The sequence below is a fragment of the Nicotiana tabacum genome, chromosome 2 (assembly GCF_000715075.1).
Source record: "Nicotiana tabacum cultivar K326 chromosome 2, ASM71507v2, whole genome shotgun sequence".
NCBI lineage: Eukaryota > Viridiplantae > Streptophyta > Magnoliopsida > Solanales > Solanaceae > Nicotiana > Nicotiana tabacum.
In genome coordinates, this window is record NC_134081.1 from 26,555,424 (window position 1) to 26,580,192 (window position 24,769).

General features: G+C 38.0%; 1 long non-coding RNA gene across 1 annotated transcript; it reads right to left on the bottom strand.

Moving 5' to 3' along the window:
• Positions 1-6,628: 6,628 nt before the first annotated feature.
• LOC107798674 (uncharacterized) lies at positions 6,629-10,316 on the bottom strand. Its single transcript, XR_001650959.2, has 3 exons — positions 9,995-10,316; positions 8,849-9,321; positions 6,629-7,003 (listed from the first exon to the last, which is right to left on the bottom strand). It is a non-coding gene; the product is annotated as an uncharacterized LOC107798674 (long non-coding RNA).
• Positions 10,317-24,769: the final 14,453 nt, after the last annotated feature.

Here is a 24,769-nt window from a genome sequence, read left to right on the forward strand (position 1 = left end):
AGTTTCAGTATATCCTGAAGAATGCCATCATTCTTCTCCTTTTCTCTTGCCAGCTCAGTTGTGAGAGCATCTCTCTCAGTCTCCACCTCTGCCAATCTCTTCTTCAGCCTCTCAATCTCAGCATCCATAGCCCCACTTTCTTGCACCACGGCTCGCACCTTGCTATTCATTGGTATCTTCTTGGATGAACAAGGTTCTTTAGGAGTGGCATGGACTTCATAGTCACAAGCAAGCAGCGTATTTTCCCCAAAATGATCCTTGCTTGTACCAACCTTCCTTTCTTCTTTGGATTATAACTTTCAGTCACTTTCTTCAGTAGGTCTGCAAGGGTTTCCTGTTCAGATAAAATAGGTTCATCTATATTTTACCCAAGTTGAACCAGCCCTTCAGCGGCTTCGCCAGACCTACTTCCCCCTATTTTCTTTACACTTTCCTCTACTCCAGCAGATTTTTCTACCCAAATAATCATTGCACTTGTGTCTTTGGTTAAACTCACAGGAGTGGGTAAAGAATCAACCACTCTTTTACCATTTTCCCTCACAACACTTCGAACACCCTTGCTCTCTTTTCCTTTTTTATTTTTACCACAAATTTCTCCAGACTCTGTAGTTTCAACACCTGCTATAGACCCTACCAGCACAAACCTATTCTCCAAATTTGTATCAACTTCAAAAATTGTCTCAGGAGTAACTTTAGGGCCAGAAGATACCTGTTCGATTTCAGAAGAAATCATTTCTTCCCCCTCAGTAGCAGATTTAAATGAGTCTTCAGATTTCTGAGGTTCCTGGACCTGGCTATCCTTTAATTGTTTATCTAATTTCTTGGATAATGCGCTACCTGCTACAGTCTTGCGAGCAAGCATCTTAGTTCTTCCTTTCTTAGACAGAGGTGTGGTTGAAGGTGTAATAGATGGTGTGGGTATGATTTCCTTGGGTGGGGGTAAAGGATTTTCAGGAGTGTTAGCCATTTTTGTGCTTGGGTATGGGAGAGAAGAGAATTGGATTGTGTTTGGAAGATGGAGAAGATGGAGAGTATTTAACAGCAGCTCATGATCCAATTATTATTATTTCAAATTATGCAGAGTGTAGAAAACATACCGAGTAATATTGATGAACCAAGTTCTTCACTGAGAATTCTCTTGTGTAAGTCTAAAATTGCCAAAATAGAGAAAATATCATTAGAGATTAATGAGTCATTTTAACACATAGCACAAGAGTATACTATTTACAGTATGAGACTGAGCAAAAAATTAATCTAGTTATTTACATAATTTCCAGATTTTCTAACCAAAAAAATAATTTTTTTTCGTTGTGAGTTCTGAACTGGTTCTTTTAGGTGATCTTAGTCATCCCTAATTCTAACATGTTTCTTTCAAAGTGATCTCTACTGAGGGATTTTGTGAAGATGTCAGCTATTTGCTTGTCAGTAACATAAAATTCCACAGTGATCAACCATTTTTCATAGTTATCCCTCAAAAAGTGATGCCTAACATCTATGTGCTTAGTTCTCTTGTGGTGAACCGGGTTCTTGGTCATACTAATAGCACTAGTGTTATCACAAAAAATGGGGATACAACCAACATTAATTTCAAAGTCCATTAATTGATGTTTGATCCATAACAATTGAGCACAACATGAAGCAGCAGCAACATACTTAGCTTTAGCAGTAGATAAGGCCACTGAATTTTGCTTTTTGGTAGCCCAAGACATAAGACATGAGCCAAAAAAGTGTGTCATACCTGATGTGCTCTTTCTACCCACTAGAAAACCTACATAATCAGCATCAGCATATCCCACTAGATTGAAATTACTACCTTTTACATATCATAGACAGAGATCAATGGTGCCTTTTAGATATCTCAATATTCTCTTAACAGTAGTCAAGTGAGACTCCTTTGGATTTGCCTGAAATCTTGCACAAAGGCCTATACTGAAAACAATGTCAGGTCTACTAGAAGTGAGATACAACAATGAGCCAATCATTCCCCTATACAACTTCTGATCAACAGATGAACCAGGTTCATCTATATCCAACTTTGTAGCTGTTGCAATAGGAGTGTCAATTTCTTTAGAATCTTCCATTTTAAACCTTTTAAGAAACTCTTTTACATACTTCTGCTGATGGATCATAGTTCCATTTGAATTTTGTTTAATTTGTAAGCTTAAAAAGAAATTAAGCTCACCCATCATGCTCATTTCAAATTCACTTAGCAAATTCTTTACTTAACTTATCAGTAGTTGCTCAAAAGATTATATCATCAACATATATCTGAACTACCAAGAGATCTTTACCTTTTTCTTTCAAGAACAAAGTATTGTCAATTTTACCTCTCTTGTAGTCATGCTCAAGCAAAAACTTTGATAATCTTTCATACCATGCTCTTGGCGTCTGCTTGAGCTCATAAAGTGCTTTGTCAAGTTTGTACACATGATCAGGACTTTCCTTGCTTTCAAACCCCGGAGGTTGCTTGACAAACACTTCTTCCTTTAGATAGCCATTGAGGAAGGCACTCTTGACATCCATTTGGTGAAGGGTGAATTCCATGTAAGCAGCAAAGGCTATGAGAAGTCTTATTGCTTCCAACCTTGCAACTGGAATAAAGTTTTCATCATAGTCTATGCCTTCTTCTTTGCTATATCCTTGAACCACCAATCTTGCCTTGTTCCTTGTAACTGCTCCATCCTCATCAAGCTTGTTTCTGAAGACCCATTTTGTGCCAATTACTGATCTGTACATGGGTCTTCGTACCAGATGCCAAACTTGACTCCTTTCAAATTGGTTGAGTTCATCCTGCATTGCATTTACCCAGTCTGCATCCTGCAAAGCTTCAGCAACATTTTTAGGTTCGATAAGAGATAAGAAAGCATCAAAAACACAAAGATTCTTTAATGAAGATCTGGTTTTGATTCCTGAGGTTGGATCAGTAATTATGTTCTCAATGGGATGAGAACTTTGATACTTGTAGGATTTCACAACCAACTGGTTTCCCTTTGATGTTCCTTCAGTGCTTTGTTGCTTATGAACAGATTCCATTGAGGTTTGAGGATCATTTTCTCTTTGTTCTATTCCCCCTGTCAGGTTGCCCTGGGTAGAAGGACCTGTTCCATCACCTGTTCCTTCTTCCAGTGCAGCTTCAGTCTGGGCTGTGGTTTCCTTTAAGTTTCTCATCAGCCTAATTGCTTCATCATCATGTTCCTGTCTCTCAGAAAGAATGTTAGTTTCATCAAAAATCACATGAACACTTTCTTCAACACACATAGTTCTTTTGTTATAGACCTTATAAGCTTTACTATGTGAAGAATATATCCCAAGAATACTCCCTCATCACTTCTGGGATCAAACTTACCTAGGGAGTCTTTACTATTATTGTGCACAAAACACTTGCATCCAAATACCCTAAGATGGGATATGTTTGGTTTTCTCCCTTTAAGTAACTCATAGGGAGTCTTCTCTACAAGAGGTCTAGCCATGCACCTATTTATGATGTAGCATGCAGTATTAACAGCTTCTGCCCAGAAGCTATGGGACAGTTTTCTATAAAGAAGCATAGTCCTAACCATATCTTCAAGTGTCCTATTCTTTCTTTCAACTACTCCATTTTGTTGTGGAGTCCTAGGAGCAGAAAAATCATGATCTATGCCATGCTCATCACAAAATTCAGCAAATTTTGCATTTTCAAATGTAGTACCATGATGAGACCTAATTGATGCAAGTTGATTACCTAGTTGTTTCTGAGTTTTTCTAACAAAAGAAGTGAACATGTCAAATGCTTTATCTTTAGATGTTAAAAACAATGTCCAAGTAAACCTAGAGTAATCATCAACAAGCACCATCACATATCTTTTACCACCTCTGCTTAATGTTCTCATTGGACCAAAGAGATCCATATAGACCAGTTCCATCGTTCTGGTGGTACTTACCACTTTCTTGCATTTAAAGGAGGATCTTACCTGCTTCCCCCTTGCACAAGCCTCATAAATTTTATCTTCCTTGAACTTGATGTTAGGCATCCCTATCACCAGGTCCTTGGAGACTAATTTGTTGAGTTGACTCAGACTTGCATGTCCAAGTCTCTTGTGCCAAAGGAGGAGATCATTGTCCAACACACTTAAGCAAGTGAGTTCATTTTCTGACAGTGTGGACAGATCTACAATATATATATTGTTCACTCTTTTTCCTTGCAAAACAATCTTATCAGTGGTAAGATTAATCACAAAGCATTTAGTAGAGGTGAATGCTACCAAGTTACCTCTATCACACAGTTGCGATACACTAATTAGACTGTATTTTAAGCCATCTATCAAGTAGACATTCTCAATAGAGTGAGAATCAGTCTTACCTACCTTTCCAACCCCAATAATCTCACCTTTCTTCCCATTTCCAAAGGAGACATTACCTCATTTGAGGTCCTCAAGTGAAAGAAAATGGTTCTTGCTTCCTTTCATGTGCTTTGAGTAGCCACTATCCATGTACCATATTTGGCTGGTCCCCTTCACTTGGACCTGCAAAAGGAAATCAAGGGTTAGTCTTAGGAAACCAAACTAGTTTGGGTCCCTTTCTATAGGCAAAAGGATGAATCAAATTCTTTTTAGCCCAACCCGGCAGCCTATTTTTCCCTTGAGCAAACTTTTTATTCTTTTGACTAGCCTTTTCTTTTGCAGTGCATTCACTTTTATAGTGACCAGTCTTACCACAGTGTGTACAAAGTTTGTTCTCAGGAAGTGTGAGATACTTGCTTTTGGGATCCCATTTAGGTGGCAAATTCCCAAAGCCAATTCCTCTTTTATTGCTACTATGATGTTCCTCTAGCCATAACAGTGCATCGGAGGACCTGTTCTATTTACAAGTTCTGTCTAGTTCATGCTTGACTTTGCCTAGATCCTCTCTCAAAATTATTACCTGCTCATCCTTCTTATACAACTCATCTTTTAGTTTACCTACATTTTCTTCTAGAGTGAGTTGTGTGAAATCAACTGTTCTTACTTGTTACTAATTTCAGTTTTAGGTTTTCAGATCTAAGTTCTAGGACATTTGATTTAAATGTATGAACCTGGTTCTTTAATGCAGTATTTTCACTTATAGTCTCACTAACCCTAAGTTCCAGGTTCTTACACTTTGCTTTCAAAATCACACATTCCTTAGACAGTTGTTCATTTTCATTGTTTACATCCTCAGATTCATCAATGAAATCTAGAAGTAATTCAGATAGCCTTTCTTTAGACAAAAATTTAATTTTGTCTTTGAGATGAATTACACTTACCTTAGATTTCTCATCAAATTCTCCAATGGCCAAAAGTGCTTGTTCATCTCCCTCTTCATCATCTGAGCTTTCATCTGAGATTTCTCCCCAAGTAGCAACTATAGCCTTTGTTGATCCTTTGTTCTTCTTGGGTTGAACCTGTTCCTTCTTCCTGTTTCTTCGTTCAGCTCTTTCCTTCTTCCATTCAATTTCCCATTGAGGGCAGTTCTTGATGTGGTGATCATTCTTACCACACTTGTAGCATCCCTCATTGGTTTTCCTTTCAGGAGTCTTTGGTTTGCTGTAGCTTCCACTTCTTGAAGGACCCTTTCCTCTCTTTAGATACTTTTTGAAGTCCTTTGTGATCATAGCCATTTCATCATCTTCTAGATTAGAACCTTCAGTGATTCTGAGTGTCAGGCTCTTTTCCTTCTTGGGTATATCCATCTTCATAATTTGTCTTCTAAGTTCATAAGCAATGAGATTTCCAATTAGCTCATCCAACTTAAGAGTGGCAATATTTTTTTATTCCTGAATGGCAGTGATTTTGCTCTCCCAAGTAACTGGCAGAACCCTTGTCAAAATTTTCTCAACTCTATCTTCTTCAGAAATAATCCTTCCAAGAGACTTAAGTTTATTTGTCAGTGTGGTGAACCTTGTATACATCTCTTGGATGGTTTCCCCTTCCTTCATGGTGAAATTCTCATATTGAGAATATAGTAGTGTTCCTCTGGACCTCTTCACTTGAGGTGTTTCTTCATGGGCTACTTGCAAAGTGTCCGAGATTTCCTTAGCAGTGGTATAGCTTTGGATTCTACTGTACTCATCTAGACCGAGTCCACAAATAAGCCATTTCTTGGCTTTAGCATTCTTCTCCCATTTCCTCAGGTCGTCAGCAATGCAATCAGCTCTTGTCTTTGGCACCTCTTCTCCTTCGGGATTTATCTTCATGGTAGCCAGTGGTCCATCTGTGACAATGTCCCTTAGCTCATAGTCTTCTCCTATGATGTAATCTCCTATCCTGTTTTTCCACCAAGAGTAATATTGGCCGTTGAAAAGTGATGGCCTAGCAGTGGATTGCCCTTCCAAGTTTTCAGGTGGTGCACTTATCTTGATCTTCTCCTAAGGTGTTAGGCTCTTCAAGGATAACCTGCTCTGATACTAATTGATGTTTTATACTTCAATACCACATAAGAGGGGGGATGATTTGTGTAGTGTCCAATTTTTCGCGTGCACAGATTATAGAAGGACCTGGTTCTTCTATGTGTTCCTTATACTACTGTTGCGGAATAATAAATGTAGAAATTAAAGAGCACAAGGATTTTTACGGGGAAACACCTGGCTCAAAAGGTGAAAAAACCACGACCTACTTCCCAGTAGGATTTTCCCAAAACTCTTCACTAAATCACTGAGCCAAAAACTGCATTTACAAAACACTTTTGTAAACCTAAGATTAACTCTTATCACGTTGTGGCAACCAGCCTCTAACTGTTGCGACAACTTCAAGTTAACTCTAACTTGAATACTCTGAGTACCTATTACAATTGCCTCTAGATAAAGCTGAAAGGTACAATATAAAAGCACCTACTACAATTGAACTTGAATAAAAAACAGACACTTAGAACTGGTTCTTCTATCTGGTTCATATAGCTTCACGTTTGCACACTTGAATCACACACGAACTGCTTCCAAAATGCCTTGCTATTTTGCTCTCAATTCACGTTTAACTTCTGCTTTTGTGCGTTACTGTAGAATGAGAACATCCTGCGATTTATAGAGTTAGTAGAGTAGAAAATAACTAGAGTTCTAATGCTACTCTTCCTTGGTGGAAGAGTTCTAGTTAATCTCAACTTCTAACTACTCTCTTATCTTGGTTAGTGTTCTTTTTGATTAAGTAGTCCTTCTCCTTATCAATTATGCAACCCTTTTCGATCAGGAGATATTAATTAGACCAAGTTAAGTTTATCTCCTTCACGTGCATCCCACATGCTCGAATCTGCCCGTGTCTATGCACACAAGGGATGGACGTGGTTCATGCCTGAGCTTCCTTTGTCAATCTTCAAAACTAACCTTCACTTAGGCCAACAGGAATTAAAACAATACTATTTCAAAATTGAAATTTTACACTTATGGTAAAAAAAATCAGCTTGATAAATATTGAATTCAATGTGGTTTGCTTAAATATAAGAGAAATATATAAGTTCTAGAAGAAGCTTTGCAAATGTCGAAATTGGGGGGGGGGGGGTGGGGGGGGGTTGTAAAAACAGAGATGCCCGGAAAAGTATAAAATAAAATCTCAAGAACTCTTTGGGTTAATTTATATTATTGGAAAAAATGAGAAAACTATTACTATTATTATTATTATTATTAAAAAACTCCGTCCGTGTGAGCTTGCTGGTACTATTGCCAAGAACTAATAAATATACGATGATGGTTGTAGTAGGTTCACAACCAGCGTAAAAACTAGTACTGAGGCGTCACTTACGATATAAAATACATCGTGACGTGTTAATCAACATCTGTGTGTAATAAAAAATAGACATGGGATTCCATAAAATTAAATAACTCGGTTATAATACTGAGGTCAAGTTTTCATTCGTTGCTTTATGTGTTGTTCTCTTAATTATTTGCCAGTACAGTTGCTAAATGATGGTGTTGTTCAATCCATATGTTTATGTTGAGTTAAATGATGTGATGCCGGATCCATATGCATATCACTGCTAGACTACAAATCTCAGTCCTAAACCATATTTCTTTAGAGTTGAGTTCAGTGGTGATTCCATTTTCGAGGCTTCTGAAACTTTAATTGGTGTAGACGAGTTTCTTAGGTCTAGAAATGGAGACTCTATGCACAAAAGACGTGCCACTGGTGGCAGGAAGAAATCTTGGAGGAAGAAGCTCAGGTATGAATTTGGCCGCTGCCCTGCTAATACTAAGCTGTCAAGTAACAAGACAGTCAATGTTCTGGTACGTGGCGGCAGTGGCAATGTAAAGTAGAGGGTTGGACACAGGAAATTACTTATGGGATACTGAGGCAGTCTTGTGCAAGACTCGTATCCATGATGTGGTTTATAGCGCCTCAAACGATGAAGTTGTTCGTATACAAACTCTGGTCAAGAGCACAACTGTTCAAGTTGATAACGCACCTTCCAAACAATTTTACTTCCAACATTATATATGGTGTTGAAATTGATACTAAACTTAATTACAAGTTAGAAGCACTCCTAATTGTTGAAGTTACCCTTTTATTTTTTTTCGGTCTAGCCTTAGGGTACGATTTCTCAAAAATCATGGTAAAATGAGTATATCAGTATCAATATATGTACTAAACGTCAAACCAAGAAAATTCATTTGCTGTTATATTGTTTTCCTTATACTCAAATTAAATTTGGATGAATTAATAGCATCTAACATAGTTCAAGCTTGCAAATAACCCAGTATAGAAATTTACTTATAAAAAAAACTCATTAATCTCATCATTAAATGTCAAATCTAGAAAATAAAGTTCCTTCTTTTCAATAAGTTGCAAGAAAATAATAAGCAGCAAAATCCCAACCAACTTTAAATGAGCGGTGACCCAACCCAAAAAGAGAAAAAGCAAAAAAGTACCTGGAGAGAGCCAGCCTTTCCGATATGAATGTGCTATATGAATCACATTTTCCATTGCTTTGCTTTGCCTTCCTGTTGTAGTTCAGCAGAGAAAGACAACTTGGAGCCCGATGGAAAGAGTAGATCCACAAAAACTTCATATTGCAGATATCATTATGCATATTACATCATGCAGAAAAAAAGTACAAACCAAATAATAGAACATAATTTTGATCTAAATAGAACATATAAGGGCAACACTACTGATGCCTACAACATAAGAAAATCATTAGAAATTTATCATATCATCAAACTGGATCAAAAGTAAGGGCAAAACGTATCCAATGTTTAATAGTAAAGTACCACGTCATTGTCTAAAATTTATACCCAAAGTTAAATTTTAAAACAGCCCAACGATGTTGATGCCAATAATCAGTCCCTTTGATGCTCACTTCGCTGATCATCTTGGCCAGAAAGCGAGCCTTCGTTGGTACCTAATACAAACGGCAAACAATAGAAGCAAGGTTGGACTTCTTGTTTCAGATTGCAAATAGAGTATCAAAATTACGACATAAAGCTCCTTCCAAGTTTAACATACAAGGTAATGACTAAATTCTTAAGAAAAATATGTGTGACATCTTTATTCTTCACGAGTAAATCTAATTTAAAAGAAAAATAGCAAACAGACCCACGATTTACGGGAAAAAGGCTAAATCACTCATTTTTGTTTAGCTAATACTTCCAGAAGGTTACACGAAGCTTCCCTCTTCTATCTCATTGAACCAATTCCAATACCATCCTCCAGCACCATTTGAAGCAAAAATTATGATCAACAACAGATCTATCCACAAAATCGATGTAGAACTAATACGATTTGAAATCAGCACATCACATAACAGAATAGAATTTTTCAAAGTGTACCAATCAAACTTGGAAATATATGGAACAAAAAAAGCAAAATAAGCAACATATTGTAACAATGGCTTTAAGCCTAACGCAATTTGTCTTCAATATTGAAGCAACATATTCTAACAGAAGCGGCAATAGAGAAAAGGAAAAGCACTGATCTTTGTGAAAAAAAAATTCAGTATCTCAGAATGAAATACTTATAAAACCAAAAGATCAATAGTTGCACAGCAGAGTCTGTAAATATGAAGATAATTATACCGTAAGGTGGAATCTCGGTAATGAAAAAGGATGTATATCGTTGTCACCCTATTCTTCTCCATTAACTTTCCAAAAATTTGGTAAATGCAAAGTTACATTCCAACCTTTATGAGTTACAAGCACGGCACTCCATAGCAACGTTGGAGAGGAAGTGATTTTCTGCTAAAAGACGCTCCAAATTAAGAGGATTAAATAAATGTGACGTTTGGAGGTAAAAAGTAAAAACTGAAAGTGACGGTTGAATTGAATTTTCTTAAAAGAAGCAATTGTTTATCATTTATAAAAAAGGAGAAAAGGGAAAATATGGAAAAAAGGATAAATGCAAATGCTGGTTTTGGAGAATGCACTCACTGGTCCTGCTTTATATTATTATATAGATAACATAATAGTATATTATAGTTAAGCAATTGCAAATCACAAAAGAAAAGAAGAAGTAGAGAACGATGGTGTTTAGGTATTTTTCAAACTTGATGGATCCTCTTTTAATCAAAAATCTCAAACCAATATCTTCTATTACTAAACGAAAATTGAATTGGGTAGGGAATAAGAAAAGGAAAAGACAGTAGCCTCCTTTTGAAAGAAGCTATTGACCCGAATATTAGTCAAATATCTTAACCAACATAATCTTTTTGTTCTTAAAAAAGATTGAATTGGATGGTCAATAAGAAAAGAAAAAGACTTAAACAGAAATAATTCTTCCAAAATCATATAAAAGCATCAAAAACAAAAGTAACAACAAACTAAAAGAAGAAAATAGTCAAATACTACCAAAGGTTACAAAAATCTTCTATAGAACGCCAAAGAAAAGCTTATCACTTGCTAAAGAGCAATTGGAACAATATGGAAGAGATTATAGTTATATTACATATATTAGGAACGGAGTCAAATCTTGGGTATAGTGCAAATACAAAGAAAATTTTATTAAAAAATAAAAAACTCCTAAATCAAAAAATAATTCAAAGTACTCATTTTTTTACCTAATATACCCTAATACATTTTTATTAAATTACTTTTATTAATAGAAAACCCTCCCTCCTAAACCTAATTAAAAGGGCTACGTGGTGATCGAAACTTTCTGATTGTGAATTGAAAGTGCTTGGAATCTAATACTCCTAAATCTAAATGGAGTAAAAAATTCATTAACAAAAAGAAAACCATGCAAAGTGGTCGAAACTTAATTTCCTGGTGCAAATTAAAAAGTGCAGGAATTCTAGAACTGTAAGGAAATTAAAAAATAAAATTCCTGAATATTAGAAAAATAATTAAATTATTTTTCCCTAACAAACTCCTTGAAGAAATACTAACCTAACACATCATTTTTTGTCTTATTAATGTTAGTTTAATCTAAAATTACTTCATTCATTTGTGTATTGTTTGAAGTGACTTTGCAGTCTCCTTTTCATTTTTGTCTACTTCATTTTTGTCTACTTATTGTCTACTTCATTAATCTAAAATTACTTCATTTTTGTCATTAATTTTTCTATGACTACGATAGTTCATTTGGATATAGGTGCAACTATTGTATTATAAGGCCAATTTCTGTTCCTTGTTTTACAGATTAAGGGTATGCTAAAGTTTGAGGAAAAACCCAAAAAAAGAAAGTTAAAACAAGAAAATGAGAATCAGATTTGTTTAGTCGGAAACGCATGCAAGTTAAATAAATGTGTGAGTGTGACTATCTCTCAGTAGTCAGAATTTGCATATCATAGCAAAAGAATTAGATAATGTGATGAGCAAATTTAGGATCATAACCGGCACTTAGGAGAAAGTGTCCCAAGTAAGCCTTACTGATATTTTATAGAAAAACGGACAAAGTTTTTCTTGTTTTTGGGACTATCCAAAAACTTTCCTCTCTCAAAATCAACAATCAAATATCCTAATATCAATCAAACCAACAATAACTTTATCAATTAACCAAATAAGTCTCAACCATTAATAATCCACCCATTAATAACCAGAAATACTAATTTATCTCCAAATTTGATAAGAAAGTGCAATACTCATCATAAGTTTATAATAACGAAAGAATACTCATGACACTAAAAGAATGGCTAAGGAGCGACTTTAAGAGTTCAAAGAAAAGACCATAACAATTAATTAAACTCCTTGCCCACACGAACAAATATGAGGCTCACCAAGAACTATCAACATGTGCGCTCTAATTAACGAAATCCTCGCATGCGTCAACTGTTGTCTCTGTTAAAAAAATAGCACGGAGTGAGTCGCTAGCTCAGTGAGTAATAACACTTAACCACAACCGTTTTATTGGGAACAAGTCAGAAAACATGCTAGTTTATTAAACAAAAAATGTCATGAGAATGCTCTTTCAGAAATAATAAACAATAATCAGTCTCATCATGTTTTTCATGTAATAGAATTCAATTGACAATTCGGTAATAAGCTCGATCAATATTGTGTAATATCAATATTCATGTTTGGGAGGTTTTCAAGGAAGGATCATGTAATCTGGATCATTATGTGGACCCATTCGTGAAAAGAGTCAAATATAATTGTAGGTCCTTACTCGAGGAAAAACTGTAAATGTATGTGTCACGACCCAAAATCCTAACATGTCGTGATGGCGCCTATCATGGTACTAGGCAAGCCGATATCTACGAAATAACTCCAACACTTAACAGAAAATAGATTTAAAAGAGTTTAAATGATAATAACTTCTCATAAACAGGATAGAAACTTCAAAATACTACGCGAAAATTCCCAACATCGGGTCACTTAGTGCATGAGCATCTATACATCACAAGTCCGGAAAATACTATCTATGATAATCTTGAAACTAAATACAATAAGTGAAAAGATAGTGAAGGAGAGACAAGGTCTGCGAAACGCCGGCAACTACCTCGAAATCTCCAGAAGATCAACTGTGCGCGGAAGTCAACACCCACTGTGTCCGGGAACACCTGGATCTGCACATGAAGTGCAAGGTGTAGTATGAGTACAACCAACTCAGCAAGTAACAATACTAAATAAAGAACTAAAAGTAGTGACGAACCTTAAAATTATAGTTCAATTACAGTGGTTTTAACATAGGAAAGTAGGCATGCTTTCAAGTTCGACAATTAAGGCCAAAACAATAATTTCATATCAAGTTCAACTGAAACAAAGTGTAATAACTTTCAGAAAGTTTCATGGCAGTGATACATAGCAACTAAGTGCAACAATAATGAAATCAAATATATCCTCTCAGGGCCACAGTCACTCAGCCTTCCCATTCACTTGGCACTCGCACTCAATAGATACCTGCGCTCACTGGGGTTGTGCAGACTCCAGAGGAGCTCCTTCAGCCCAAGAGCTATAATCCACACGGACAACTCACGTGTTGCACGGATAACTCACGTGCCATTATATAATATCTGGATCTGTACGGATAACTCACGTGTTGCACGGACAACTCACGTGCTATAGTATAATATCTGGATCTGCACGGACAACTCACGTGCTATAGTATAATACCTCACAATCAGGCCCTCGATCTCACTCAGTCATCAACCTCTCCAGTCTCTCAGGCTCTCAGAAATCATAATAAGCAGCCCAGATAGAAATTATATGATATATCAAAAATGAACAATAGAGACTGAGATGTAATATACAAATAAGTTGTGACTGAGTAAAATAACAATTTAGCATATAATTCAATATATACACGATCTCTGTAGGTCCCTACAATGACAACATATAGTCTAAACATGATTTATGGTTCAATTTCTCTAATGCATGAAGAATGTACAAATAACAACAGATTTTACCACTACACGGTTCTTACGGAATTTGACCAAGTCATAATTCCTATAGTGCACGCCCACACGCCCGTCACCTAGCATGTGCGTCACCTCAAAACAAAATACATGACACGTAATACTGGGTTTCGTACCCTCAAAATCAAATTTAGAACTATTACTTACCTCAGTCCGAGTAAATCTCAACTCCAACACACGCTTGCCTCGCGAAACGGCCTCTGAATGCCTCGAATCTAGGCATAAACAATGTGACATAATCAATACGGTCTAAAGGAATCAACTCCATACGAAAATGCTAAGCTATTAATCAAAATCAAAAATCGACTCAAAAGTCGGCCCCCGGGCCCACGTCTCGAAATTCGATAAAAGTCACAAAACCCGAAAGCCCACTCAACCACGAGTCTAACCATATCAAATCTATCAAAATCCGACACCAAATCATTCCCCAAATCTCCAAATCAAACTCTTCAAATCCCTAGCCTCAACCTCCCAATTTACACCTTAAATACACACCAAATATGTGGGAAAATCAATAGGGAAGCAGTATTATTGATCAAAAATAAGCACAAGGTACTTACCTTAAGAATCCCCTCGAAAACCCTCTCAAAAATTGCCTAAACCGTACTTGAAATGTTTGAAATGAAGCCAAAATCACAAACCCTTGTTTTAATAATCTGCCCAAACTTTTCGCACCTGCGGAACTGCTTCTACGGTCAATTCCCCACTTCTGCGGAAGCCGCTTAAATTCCTCAGGCCCGCATTTGCGCTCCATGTTCCGCACCTGCAGAGCCGCTTCTGCGGCCTTCCATCCGCTACTACGAAAACATGCCCCTCTCTCAATTCTGCATCTGCGGAGCCTCGCTCGCACTTGGGGGCTCGCAGATGCGGTAAATTCCTCGCACCTGCGCCCTGCCCAGGCCAGCCCCAACTCCGCTTCTGCATAACCCCAACCGCATCTGCGGCATCACAGGTGCGGAAATGACCTTGCACCTGCGACCTCTGCTCACCTCCTCCCTGGCCGCTTCTGCAGTTCACCTCTCGCTTCTGCGAGATCGCACCTGCGATCCCCACTCCGCAAGTGCGATTACACCAGAAACTGGTGAGCTTCAGCACTTCCTTCCAACCTCAAATCAATCCGTTAACCATCCGAAATCAACTCGAGGCTCCCGAGACCTCAACCAAACATACCAACAAGTCTTAACAACTCATACAAACTTAATCGAGCCTACAAACCACCTCGAACAATATCAAAAACATGAATCACATATAGATTCAAGCCTAATGAACTTTGAACTTCCAATATCTACAAACGATGCCGAAACCTATCAATTCACATCCGATTGACCCCAAATTTTGCACACAAGTCACAAATGACACCACGGACCTATTCCAACATATGGAATCGGAATCCGACCCCGATATCAAAAAGTCCACTCTCGGTCAAACTTTCCAAAAATTTAACTTTCGCCATTTCAAGCCTAATTCCACTACGGACCTCGAAATCACAATCCAGACATGCTCCTAAGTCCAAAATCATCTAACAGAGCTATCAAAACCACCAAAACTCCGTTCCGGAGTCGTTTACTCAAAGATCAACATCCGGACAATCATTTCAACTTAAGCTTTCAACCTTGAGACTAAGTGTCTCATTTTATTCTGAAATCACTCTGGACTCGAACCGACTACCCCGGTAAGTCACATAACAGCTATAAAGTATAAAATGAGCAGTAAATGGGGGAACGGGGCTACAATTCTCAAAACGATCGGCCAGGTCGTTACATCCTCCCCCTCTTAAACAAACATTCATCTAAAGGGTCTAGAAATATACTTGGAGTCTCAAATAGGTGTGGATATCTACTCTGCATCTCCCGCTCGGTCTCCCAAGTAGCCTCCTCAATTGGCTGACCTCTCCACTTCACCTTTACTAAAGCTATGTCTTTTGACCTCAACTTTCGAACCCGTTGGCCCAAAATGGACACCCGCTCCACTTCATAAATCAAATGACCATACAACTAAACTATGCTGAAATCCAAAACATGAGACGGGTCGCCGACATACTTCCGGAGCATAGAAATATGAAATACCGGATGCACACTCGACAAACTAGGTGGCATCTGCGGCCTTCCATCCGCTTCTGCATGAACAGGCCTCGCTCTCAATTCCGCATCTGCGGAGCCTCGCTCGCACATGCGGTAAATTCCTCGCACTTGTGCCCTCCCAAGCCAGCCCCAACTCCGTTTCTACGTAAACCCAACTGTATATGCGGCATCTCATGTGCGAAAATGATCTCGCACCTGCGACCTCTGCTCACCTCCTCCCTGGCCGCTTCTGCGGTTCACCTCTCGCTTTTGCGAGATCACACCTACGATCCCCACTCTGCATCTGCGATTACACTAGAAACTGGTGAGGTTCAGCACTTCCTTCTTACCTCAAATCGATCTGTTAACCATCCGAAATCAACCCGAGGCCTCGGGGATCTCAACCAAACATAATCGCACATAGGTTTAAGCCTAATAAACTTTGAACTTCCAAATCACATGCGATTGATACCAAATTTTGCACACAAGTCACAAATGACACCACGGACCTACTCCAACTTCCTGAATAGGAATCCGACCCTGATATCAAAAAGTCCACTCCCGGTCAAACTTTACAAAAATTCAACTTTCGTCATTTCAAGCCTAATTCCACTACGGACCTCTAAATCACAATACGGATATGCTCCTAAGTATAAAATCATCTAACGGAGCTATCAGAACCATCAAAACTCCGTTCCGGAGTCGTTTACTTATAGATCAACATCTGGTCAATCATTTAAACTTAAGCTTTCAACCTTGAGACTAAGTATCTCATTTCATTCTGAAATCACTCTGGACCCGAACCGACTACCCCGACAAGTCACATAACAGCTATAAAGTATAAAATGAGCATTAAATGGGAGAACGGGGCTACAACTCTCAAAACGACCGGTCGGGTCATTATAGTATGCTAGTATTTCTACCTTCCCACTAGCGAGGGCTATAACTGTAATCGGTAATCTGTAAATACAAGGTGCACCAAGTCTAACGAACGCGCCGTTAGCTACGAGGTCCTTCAAAGTCTCCTCTCATTTATACTTTTCTTTGTAAACATTAAATATTCACATGAAAGCATTTTCAAAATAGTAAAGGGCATTTCAATCCTTATCAATTCATTTAATCCAATTTCGATAACAATAATCATATTTCAAATAACAGTAAAACATGTATAGTAATAGTGAGAACATTTTAAATAACTGTAAACATCTCAAGTAAATTATCCAGTACCATAGGACTTGTCCCACATGCAATTTCAAATATTCCGTAACATATTTTATTTTCATAATAAGGTATAAACCATGCAGGTTATGAAAACACAAATTGCGGTAAGATTACTACTCACAGTACTTGTACGAAATACCAACTCGTCACCTCGAATGATTCGTATGACTTTTTTCAATCAATCTATAACCACATTAATACCGATCTCGTGTTAATTTCCTTGTTTAGGATCCATAACTAATTAGAATATATAAACCATCAAAGGTTCATGTTTGACCATCAATTCGCTGAATTATATTTACCCATACTATGAGTAATTTAACTAGTCCATAATCTATAATTCTTTAGCCTATTCATATAATATATCCGCTTAATTCATGAAAAATCTTACGAATTTCTCTAAGTTCCCTAACCTCCTCTTTTTAACTCAGAATCAAATTCCAACATTATATTTACCTAGTCTCGTGAGGAGTCGTGTAGCTAAAAAATACTATTGTTTCAAAAGAAGGAAAAACATATATGCAAATACCTGGAGCTTAGCGCTGAGACTAAAGAATATATGCCAATGTTTAAATGGAAGCGGTATTTGGCACTGAGGCAACACCAGAAACTTTTCCCCCTTTTGGTTTTCCCTGTTGATGCTTCTGTCACGATATTTGGTGTTGGCTAAAGGGGTTTCTCTTTTTCAACTCCTTTTAGCTTTTGTCACGTTAACCAGATGGGCTAAGCCCACTTAATTGTAATCTTTCTTTCTTTATTGTTTGTCTTGTATTCTTTATTTATTTGTTGTTCTTTTTTTTCAATTTACTTAGTTACCCTTTTTTTATTTTAATGAGAAGTATTACATTCTCCACCTTATGAAATTCGATTCCCGAATTTAGCACAGGTACGTACCTGTACACTGAAATAACTGGGGATACTTGACTCGCATAACATCTTCTTCTTTCCATGTAACTGCTTCAACTGTATGATTTTTTTATAAGACTTTCACGAACACAATTTCTTTTGACCGTAGCTATCTTACTTGCCTTTCAACAATAGCCATAGGCTCCTCCTCATAAGACAACTTCTCATCAAGTGGTATAGTAGGTGCTTCAAGCACCTGAGATGAGTCTGATATATATTTTTTTAGCATTGAGATGTGAAACACTGGATGAATAAATGATAACTCAGGAGGAAGTGCCAAACAATAAGCCACAGCTCCTACTCGGTCTAGTATCTCATACGATCCTATAAACGTGGGGATCATCTTGCCTCTTTTCCCAAACCGCATCACATATTTCATAGGAGAGACTCGTAGGAACACTTTGTCCCCGATTGTGAACAATAAATCTCTTATTCTCTTATCTACATAAGACTTTTATCTGCTTTTAGCCGCGAGCAATCTTTGCCTGATAAATTGGACCTTATCAATAGCTTCTTATACTAAGTCGGGTCCCAATAAGTTAGTCTCAGCAGCTTCAAACCATCCGATAGGAGAACGACATCTCCTACCATACAATGCTTCGCAGGGTGCCATTTGAATACTGGACTGGAAGCTATTCTTGTAAGCAAATTCAACTAAAGATAGATAAGCGTCCCAACTATCTCCAAACTCAAGAATACAAGCTCTCAACATATTCTTCAAGATCTGTATAGTATGGTCATACTGCCTCTCTGTCTGTGGATGAAATACAGTACTAAGATCTACTCATGTACCCAATACTTCTTGAAAATATATCCAAAAGCGTGAAGTAAATTGTGATCATCTATCATAGATGATGGATACTAGAACTCCGTGAAGTCAGACAATTTCGTTCATAAATATATGTGTATATCTTACTCCACCATACGTAGTCTTCACTGGCAAAAGGTGTGATGATTATGTCAATCAATCTACAATCACCCATACAGAGTCCTAACCTCTAAGGGTTCGTGGTAGACCGGTGATAAAATCCATAGTAATTCTTTCCCATTTCCATTTTGGAATCTCAATTTGTTGTAATAGTCCTGGGAGTCGTTGATGCTCAGCCTTGACCTGCTGACAAGTCAAACAACTAGAAACAAAGTTAGCAGTATTTTTCTTCATACCCTTCCACCAATAAAATTGCTTCAGGTCATGGTACATTTTTGTGGATCAGGGATGTATAGTGTATCAAGAGTTATGGGCTTCTTTAAGAATAGCCTGTCCCAATCCATCTACGTCCGCTACACATAGCCTTTTACCCATTCAAAGAATACCATCTCTTTCAACAATTATATCCTTGCTTTTACCAACTAAGGTGTAACGACCCGACCGGTCGTTTTGAGCTCTAGTGTGTCGTTCAGCGCTTTGAGGCCCTGAGCAGCATCACTTCAGGTATTATGACTTATACGCGTGATCGGAATTTAATTTCGGGAAGTTCGGAGTTGATTTGGAAAGAAAATTCTAATTTCGGAAGCCTTAAATTGGAGGAATTGACTAAAGTGTGATTTTTGAGTAAACGACCTCGGAATCGGGATTTGAAGGTTCCAACAGGTTCATATAACGATTTTGGATTTGGACGTATGTCTGTATGGATTTTTGGATGACCCAGGAGCATTTTGGCGCCTATTATGGAAGTTGGAATTTTGGAAAAATTTCATGAGAATTGGGTTGAGGTGTATTGCAATGTTATCGATGTCCGTTTGGGATTCCGAACCTGGCAATAGCTCTATATGGTGATTCTGGTATTGGGAGCATGTTTGAAAGTGGACTTTTGATATCAGGGTCAGATTCTAATTCTGGAAGTTGGAGTAGGTCCGTAATGTCAATTATGACTTGTGCGCAAAATTTGGTGTCAATCCGAGCAGTCTAAGTACGTTTCGGTGCATTTTGAGTGAATAGAAGAACTTGAAGTTCATAAATTTGATTCAATTGGTTTTGGGGTGTGATTCTTAGTATTAATGTTGTTCTGGGCGTTCTGAGAGTTCGAGCGAGTCCGCTATATGATTCTAAACTTGTTGGTATATTCGGGCGGGGCCCGAGTATCAATCGGACGAGGCTCGGACCAAGTCGGAAGCTTGGAGTAACCGCTGAAGCACCCAAATCTGTCATAATCGCACCTGCGCTTGGCCAGCAGCAGGTGCGGGCTTGCAAGTGCGAGCCACGAGCCACAGAAACGAGAAATGGAGGGCAGCCCAAAATCTGCAGATGCGGAAGATTGGGCGACCCTGCGTGAGCGCAGGTGCGAGAGACATGGTCGCAGGTGCGGCTAGGCTCGCAGAAGCAGCCCTCCTTGTCCACAGATGCAGATCCCGGCCAGGTGAGGGAAAGGCGCACTTGCGAGGCATTTGCCGCAGGTGCGGGATCGCAGATGCAGCCCAAAGCACCGCAGGTGCGAAAGTCGCTGGGCAGTGAGGGTTCGTTTAATACCGGACTTAGGACATTTTATCACATTTTCATTCACTCTTGAGCGATTTGAGAGCTTTCAAGAAGGGGATCTCAACCTAGCTTTGTGAAGTAAGTAATTTCTACTTAATATGAGTTTAATACATAGCTTATCGGTAGATTGTAACATGAAAATTGGTAGAAATTGTGGAATTTTGATAGAAAACCTAGAAATTGGTATTTTTGGATTTTGACCACGAATTTGGACATGGAATTGAAAATAAATTATATAGTTGAGTTCGTGATGTTATGGGTAATAGTTATCTTCAAAAATTTTCGAAATCCGGACACGTGGGCCCGAGGGTTGCTTTATTGATTTTTCGAGCGGAGTTGGAAATTGTTATAAATTGATTAATTATGAGTATTAGAGTATATTTTGATTGGGTTTCATCTTAATTGACTAGTTTGAAGCGACTGTCACCGGTTTGAGGTGTTAGAGAGACCTTGGAGCCGGTTATAGAATTTCGGAGCGAGGTAAGTCTCTTGTCTAACTCTGTGAGGGGGAAATCACCCCCTAGGTATTGTAATTGATATTTGCTACTTGTTGCGGGGGCTACGTACGCATGAAGTGACGAGAGTTCGTACGTAGCTATATTCATGTTATTGTCCGAGTAGGCTCAGGTTCATGCCATGCTATAACTGTACTATTTGAGTTGTCTCTTGCCTATTAGATTCCTTATTACATGTTAAAATTTTAGACTAGACTTGTGTAGAGCGGTAGACTCGTTATTGTCGAGATCGGATGAACTTTATGACTTTCCACGGAATAATTGTACTCCTCTTACGAATTTCCCCCGTGTTACGCATTCTCATCGAAGGGCTTTCCCCAAAGCTTTACTAAAACTCACATGTCCCTTCGTGAGTGGGGTCAAGGACCCGTCAAAGCTTTCTTATTCTAATGGGAGTGGGTCGTTCGCCTTGGCAGGATAGATACATCTATGGTTCGTGTCGTTCGACCCTTGGCAGTGCGCACACTTTATGGAATCAGGTCGTTCGCCTCGGCAAGATTATATACCACACTCTCATGGGAGCAGACCGTTCGCCTCGACAATATATATAATAGATGTATCTAAGGTTATATACCAGATTATGACAGGATCGAGCCGTATGCCTCGGTGTTTCTGTAAAAATCCTTCTAGGGAATCGTGTGTATTAATTGTACAAAGGGCCAGTGTATATGGGAGTTTTCCTGATTTGAATTATGGCGACCCATCTGGTGAGGTCCATTTTATATATATATATATATATATATATATATATATATATATATATATATATATATATATATATATATATATATATATATATATATATGTATGTATGTATGTATGTATGTATGTATGTATGTATGTATGTATGTATGTAGGAGGAGGTGACTGCTTATCGAGAGTTGAGTTTATTGTTGAGGGGAAGATTGTACCACATATTTATATTGTTTAATTCGCGTATTTATTTTGCCCCATATATGTTTTACTTCTTACTGTATTTGCCTTATTGGACCACTAGTAAGCGTCGATGTCGACCCCTCGTCACTACTTCTCTGGGGTTAGGATAGATACTTACTGGGTACACGTTTCTTACTTACTCATACTACACTTGCGGCACATTTTTGTGCAGGTACATATATGTCTAGAGGCCATATGAGAGCAGAGGCGTGTATACATGTGTGGACCTAGGTGAGCTGCATTCCATTTGTCAACCCGCAGCCAGTAGAGTCTCCCACATGCAATTTCAAATATTTTGTAACACATTTTATTTTCAAAATAAGGTATAAACCATGAAAGTTAAGAAAATACAAATTATGGTAAGATTACTACTCACAGTACTCGTGCGAAATACCAACTCGTCACCTCGAACGATTCGTATGACTTTCTTTAATCATCTATAACCACATCAATACCGATCTCGTATTAATTCCTTTGTTTAGGCTAATCCATAACAAATCTAGAATATATAAACCCCCAGAAGTTCATGTTTGACCAGCAATTTGCTGAATTATATTTACTCATACTATGAGTAATTCAATTAGTCCATAATCTATAACTTTTTAGCCTGTTCACATAATATACCCGCTTAATTCATGGAAAATCTTATGGATTTCTCTCAGTTCCCTACCCCCTCCCCCCCCCCCCCCACTTTTAACTCAAAATCAAATTCCAACATTATATTTACTTAGTCTCACGAGGAGTCATGTATCTAAAAATTATTAATGTTTCAAAAGAAGGAAAAACAATATAGGCAATTACCTGGAGCTTATAGTTGAGACTAAAGAATATATGCGAATGTTTAAATGGAAAAGGTATTTGGCACTGAGGCAACACCAGAAACATTCCCCCGTTTTTGTTTTCCTTGTTGATGCTTCTATCACGATATTTGGCGTTGGCTAAAGGGGTTTCTCTTTTTAAACCCCTTTTAGCTTTTGTCACATTAACCAGATGGGCTAAGCCCACTTAATTGTATTTTTTCTTTATTTTTTGTTTGTCTTGTATTATTTATTTATTTGTTGTTCTTTTTTTTCTTTTCTTTTTTTTGTAATTTACTTAGTTACCCTTTTTTAATGAGGAGTATTATATTCTCCCCACCTTATAAAATTCGGTCCCCGAATAAAGCTCAGCTACATACTTGTAGACTAAAATAAATGAGAATACTTCACTCGTATAGCATCTTCTACTTCCCATGTAGCTTCTTCAACTATATGATTTTTCCATAAGACTTTCACTAACACAATTTATTTTGACCGTAGCTTTCTCATATGCCTATCAACAATAGTTATCGGCTCTTCCTCGTAAGACAGTTTCTCATCAAGCGGCATAGTAGGTGCTTCAAGAACTTGAGATGAGTCTGATATACATTTTCTTAGCATTGAGACGTGAAACACTGGATGAATAAACGACAACTCAGGAGGAAATGTCAAACGATAATCCACAGCTCCTACTCAGTCTAGTATCTCATACGGTCCTACAAACGTGGGGCTCAGCTTGCCTGTTTTCCCAAACCGCATCACACATTTCATAGGAGAGACTCGTAGGAATACTTTGTCCCCGATTGTGAACAATAAATCTCTTCTTCTCTTATCCGTATAAGACTTTTGTCTACTTTTAGCAGCGGGCAATCTCTGCCTGATAAATTGGACCTTATCAATAGCTTCTTATACTAAGTTGGGTCCTAATAAGTTAGTCTCACCATCTTCAAGCCATCCGATAGGAGAATGACATCTTCTACTATACAATGCTCCGTACGGTGCCATTTGAATACTGGAATGGAAGCTATTGTTGTAAGCAAATTTAGCTAAAGTTATATAAGCGTCCCAACTACCTCCAAACTCAAGAATGCAAGCTTTCAACATATCCTCCAAGATCTGTATAGTACGTTCAGACTGTCCGTCTATCTATGGATGAAATGCAGTACTAAGATCAACTCGTGTGCCCAATGCTTCTTGAAAAGATTTCCAAAAGCATGAAGTAAATTGTGATCCTCTACCAGATATGATAGATACTAGAACTCCGTGAAGTCGGACAATTTTGTTCACAAATATATGTGTATATCTTACTCCACCTTATGTATTCTTCACTGGCAAAAAGTGTGATGATTATGTCAATTAATCTACAATCACCCATACAGAGTCCTAACCTCTAAGGGTTCGTGGTAGACCGGTGACAAAATCTATAGTAATTCTTTCCCATTTCCATTCTGGAATTTCAATTTGTTGTAACAGTCATGGGGGTCGTTGATGCTCAGCCTTGACCTGCTGACAAGTCAAACAACTAGAAACAAAGTTAGCAATATCTTTCTTCACACCTTCCCACCAATAAAAGTACTTCAGGTCATGGTACATTTTTACGGATCCAGGATATATAGTGTATCGAGAGTTGTGGGCTTCTTCAAGAATAGAATGTCTCAACCCATCTACGTTCGCTACACATAGCATGTTACCCATTCGAAGAACACCACTACTTTAATCATATCCTTGATTTTACCAGCTAAGGCCCCATCTCTGTATTTGCATAATCGCGCATCCTCATATTGAGTGGCCTTAATGCGCTCAACTAATGAAGACTTATCCTGAACATAAGCGAACAATGCCTCTAAATTTCCAACACTAAATCTGAAGTTTGTACCCTCTAGTCTATGCATATCTTCAACTAAAGGTCTCCTTGCAGCAACTATATGAGCCAAACTTCCCATAGATTTTTTGCTCAATGCGTCAACCATCACATTGACTTTTCCAGGATGATACAAAATAGAACAATCATAGTCCTTGAGTAGTTCCATCCACCGATGCTGCCGAAGATTTAGATCCCTCTATTGAAAAATGTACTTCAAACTCTTATCG